Source organism: Octopus sinensis, linkage group LG1 (assembly GCF_006345805.1).
Source record: "Octopus sinensis linkage group LG1, ASM634580v1, whole genome shotgun sequence".
Classification (NCBI taxonomy): Eukaryota; Metazoa; Mollusca; class Cephalopoda; order Octopoda; family Octopodidae; genus Octopus; species Octopus sinensis.
In genome coordinates, this window is record NC_042997.1 from 199,881,725 (window position 1) to 199,886,571 (window position 4,847).

General features: G+C 34.4%; 1 pseudogene; it reads left to right on the plus strand.

The window, feature by feature from the left end:
* Positions 1–2,623: 2,623 nt before the first annotated feature.
* On the plus strand, positions 2,624–2,742 carry LOC115220773 (annotated as a pseudogene).
* Positions 2,743–4,847: the final 2,105 nt, after the last annotated feature.

A 4,847-nucleotide genomic window follows, 5' to 3' on the forward strand; every position in this document is an offset into this window, starting at 1 on the left:
AGTCAAAATTAATCTTGATGGGATATGAACTCCCAATGTAAGAGGTCAGAACATAAACTTCAAGATTTTTTTGTTTTTGTTTTTTTGTCCCAGTGCTTAAACAATGCTGCCAGTCCATTGCCCAATAATCTCTTTTACTCTAGGCACAAGGCCCAAAATTTTTGGGAAGGGGTGGGTGCAATCAATTAGATGACCCCCCAGTACATAACTGATACTTAATTTATCGACCCAAAAAGGTGAAAGGCAAAGTTGACCTCAGTGGAATTTGAACTCAGAACATAAAGGGAGATGAAATACCGCTAAGCGTTTCACCTGGCATGCTCGTGTTTCTGCCAGCTTGCTGCCTTAGTCCATTGCCCAATAATAGCAACAATAAAATTGCCTTAAGAAAGTAAAAGCTACATTAGTGAAAATTTTACTTCTCAGATGTTACAAGAATAAAAATGAGTTAAAATATATATAAAAAGTTATTCTGCCACTAAGTAGTTTAAGTGAGTGATGGATAAGTTAAATGTAGATGAACAACCTTTTGAGAAATAAAATATCAAAAGAGAATGAGAAAGTTAGAAGACAAATGTTTCCCAAATTTGTCATAATTCTTCTCTTCATTCCAGAGCCTAGGGACCATTTCAAAAGAATTCTAGTGTAGGTAGCGAAGAAAAACATCACATATTGATTCATTCTGCAATAAAACATTAACAGAACAATAGCAGCTTAACTTCTTTGAAATCACAACTAAACAATATGTAAAAAGGATATCTTGGATACTGTTGTACATGGGAAGACAGTGTTGGTCGCAGTTGGAATGCCCCCTGTTACAGACCAGCTTCATCACATTAATCTGGACCCAAAGAACCACAACAAAAGCGTACATGAAAGATGAAATACATTTTCTGTAAAATCTCTTCCTTAATTCTTCACAGTTTAAAAGTAGAATAAGACTTTTTGCATGTGGCGGCATAATGAAAGTGTCTGAAGATCTAAGTGCTATAATTGGTTACAGTTCTGATTAATTCACTTAATAAATGTTGATATTTGAACTAAGGTTATATTTAATTTAACAAAGTGAATTCTTATGTAGTAATTCTTCATAGTAATGTTGTGATAATTTCCTTCATTAATTTTATTTTACTGTCAACAAAAATATTGGTATTAATCTTTAAGTGCAACGATAAAGCAATCAAGAAACCAAGTATTATTGAAAACTATCGAATTTTACCAAATACTTCAAGCAAGAAGAAATTTGAATACAGAATTCACCAATCATTTTCAAAGAGAAGTGTAACAACTAACATGGATTATATAAGCATGTAAATTACAAGAGTAAAATGGAATGGTGACTTGAGAAGTAAGGAGAAGTAAGTCAATTTGTAAGAGAGAGAGGGAGAACAAAGAAATATAACTGCAAGCAGAAATTGTATGAGATTTTTATGAGAATATTGTAGGCCGAATAGCTTGTTCATAACATAAGAGGGCTATGAAATTTTAAAGTTTTAACTCATAAGTATTTCATGAAGCCAATGAGCATTTAGTCAAGTGAAATGTGCCAGTAGTAAACTGTCACATGCCATGCTACTGCATAACATTCCATTTTTATTGCTGATAAGTAGCTAGTATAAAGTTAGCATAAGTGAAGCAAATTATTCTATAGATATGCTACACGGAAAAATTTCTGAAATAAGTATAAAGGCTTTATTTCAGTTTTCTGAAAATGGATCCATTAAGCTTCATTGTGGTTGGTGAATATGTTTTGGTGTTTCAATGTGTAAGTATACTGAGAGAATAATACCAGAACTAGACCAGACAGAACTAAAGAAATGTTTTCAATGAAAGTTTGGGTGGTTAGGATTCATAGTTAGCTCATTGTGTTTGTTCATTCACGATTTGTAGCCTCAATCACTTTTACAGGAGAAAACAAAGCATTTGACCACATTTGCAATAATAGCCACCTTGTCTTATTGTTGCTAGGATAATCCAAAAATTAGAACTTAAACATTTCTCTAATATTTGTACTACACAAAGCAATTAGTGAACAATGACTTCATTGATTAGAGGTCTCCTATGAACCAAATACTGATTCACTGAATTTCTGAAAGCAACAGTAACAACGGAGCATATGTAATTTGGTGAGAAAAGATCACAAAGTTTTGTTTGACAAGTACTACATTCTGACTGATGTTTACATCTTTCCCAATGAAAACTGAAAGATAGAACCACCCTACACAAACACACAAGCATGTATATATGCATGTATGTATGGAGTCTCTCCACACCATTTCTAATTACCAAATTTCATGGAGAACACAATGGTCGGCCTGAGTCTCTGCGTCACCTTAGACAAGTATTTTCTGCCAGTGGGATTGATTGTGGAATTATGTGGTTGCAAAACAGATGTCTTAACCACACAATAATGCCTGAACTCTGGACTTCACTGTGATATAATAGCTATCTACAAGATAGATTGGAGATAGCAGATTTATTATGGCACCACCAATTTTTATGTATCTTTTTCTTTTTGTAACAACTGTTAGGTTTTAAAACATTAACTTAGGGCTTATCTTAAATTCTCTGATAACAACATTTCAAGTCAAGAACTATGGACATATCACATTTCAAGTGAAGAACTTACGGCCATATCACATTGAAAGCACCAGATCTCATCCGATCACTGACATTAAGCAACGTCGAACCTAGTTAGTACTTAGATGGGTGACCACTTGGAAAACCTAGGTGCTATAAGTGTCATAATTGGTGCAGGAGTGGCTGTGTGATAAGTAGCTTCCTTACCAACCACATGGTTCCAGGTTCAATCCCACTGCATGGCACCTTGGGCAAGTGTCTTCTACTATAGCCTTGGGCCGACCAAAGCCTTGTGAGTGGAAGAAGCCCATCGTATATATGTATATGTATATATGTGTTTGTGTGTCTGTGTGTCTGTGTTTGTCTCCCCAACATTGCTTGACAACCAATGCTGGTGTGTTTATGTCCCCGTAACTTAGAGGTTTGGCAAAAGAGACTGATAGAATAAGTACTAGGCTTACAAAGAATAAGTCCTGGGGTCGATTTGCTCAACTAAAGGTGGTGCTCCAGCATGGCTGCAGTCAAATGACTGAATGAATGCAAGATGAAATCCATGGATGAGATCCTGAGCAACGGTGATAATGCTGATAGAATCTTTCTAGCATCTCAGTCTTGTGAATGGAAGAATAAACATAGCAAAGTTAGTAAATAAATGCCAGATTCACATAGGATTTGAACCCAATCAACTCAAGATGGACTGTTCTGTCCTATACAAAGCAGCTCACAATGACTAACACATGACAAGCAACAATAAAAAGCCAGAAAGAAAAGTAGATCTATAACTGATTGTCTTATTGCTGTTGTTGGTTTAATTCCAGGAAGTTACTGATGTTGTACAATAGCAGAAGTTTTTCATTAAAAAGTCTGCAAGAATTCCCTTCCAGTTAAATTATTTTATAGTTTTCTTCAGCTCAGATAAATTCCTCACATGCTTTGCTTCTCGGCAGCTATTTTCTCAGTATTTGTCAACTATTGTATATTAGATGCTGGAACATATCCATTCTTTCTTTCCTTCCAATCTTATTTTCCAGCTGATTACATCTAAAAGGCAATTGCACACTTGAACAAACCGATGTCAATGACCAAAACATTCCTCCTAATCATAATGCCTGTAAATCTAATACACAAAAGTACGTTTTTTCTTTTACTATTTTCATGATGTCCCATTTTTCTTTTATTTCACTTCTACTCATCAACATAATATTCTTGAACTATTCCAAATGTTGCCATTTTCTATTAAATATTTTTCTTTATTGTTCTTGTCTATTTTTATCTATCATGTATATTTTGTGAATCCAACTGCATCTTCTGCTTAAAGTTATGGAACACAAATAGTAATTATGTTCAATGATGAAAGACAAAATATGAGAAATGATTATGTTTCTTGGGTCTGTAAGTCCACTGAACTACTTTGCACTAATTTCTCATGAGCAACAACATTTTCAATCTTTAAACTAGTAGATTTATATAGAGAAAACTTGTTTTAAAATATTTAAGTAATTCAGTCCTTAGCATTCAGACTATCCTTTTATCTCACTCAGTGCTTCTCAAACATTGTTTTTGCTCTTTTTTTTACTTACATTTTCAATGCTACACCCTTACAATTCAGCACAAATATACCACTTGTACATATACATACACATGTACATACAAGCCAGGATGCTTATCAATGCTACAGGTGCAGTGACCATCTCTATTGCAAGTTTGGAAATACCCACCAATTTGGATAACGTTCTTTAAATAATACATTTGTTTATTGTTTATAATTTTTATGCATAGGCGATATATGTTAAGTAAGGTTTCTTTATCTTCTTATTCTCATTTCAAAGTCTATTATTTTCAAACATTTCAGGATGTGCAGGGGAAAATAGCTGAGGGCAAAACAGATTAACCCCCAGGCTGAGTACAAAGACTTACCCAAACACTATAAGACTGTTTACAGATGCAAATATTGTGAGGAGTAGTACTTCATTGGAAAACCAGACAGTAACTGCTAGTTTGACTGGCACCACAAGCACCAGTATTGGTGATAAAACAAAAGAAAAAAAGTAGTAAGGACAATGTTGCCCTCTGTTGGCATTTTATTTCAATATGAGAGACAGAAAACATCTTAATGACACTGAAACAGTATTAGATGGGAAATAATTTTTTTGGCTCTTTTACTCAGGGAACCTGGGGTGAGGGTGCTGAGAACAATGGCTATCTGGGGTTCAAAGGGTTAAACACAAATAAATACAGTAACTCACAAAGGGAAAACACAAGTATCA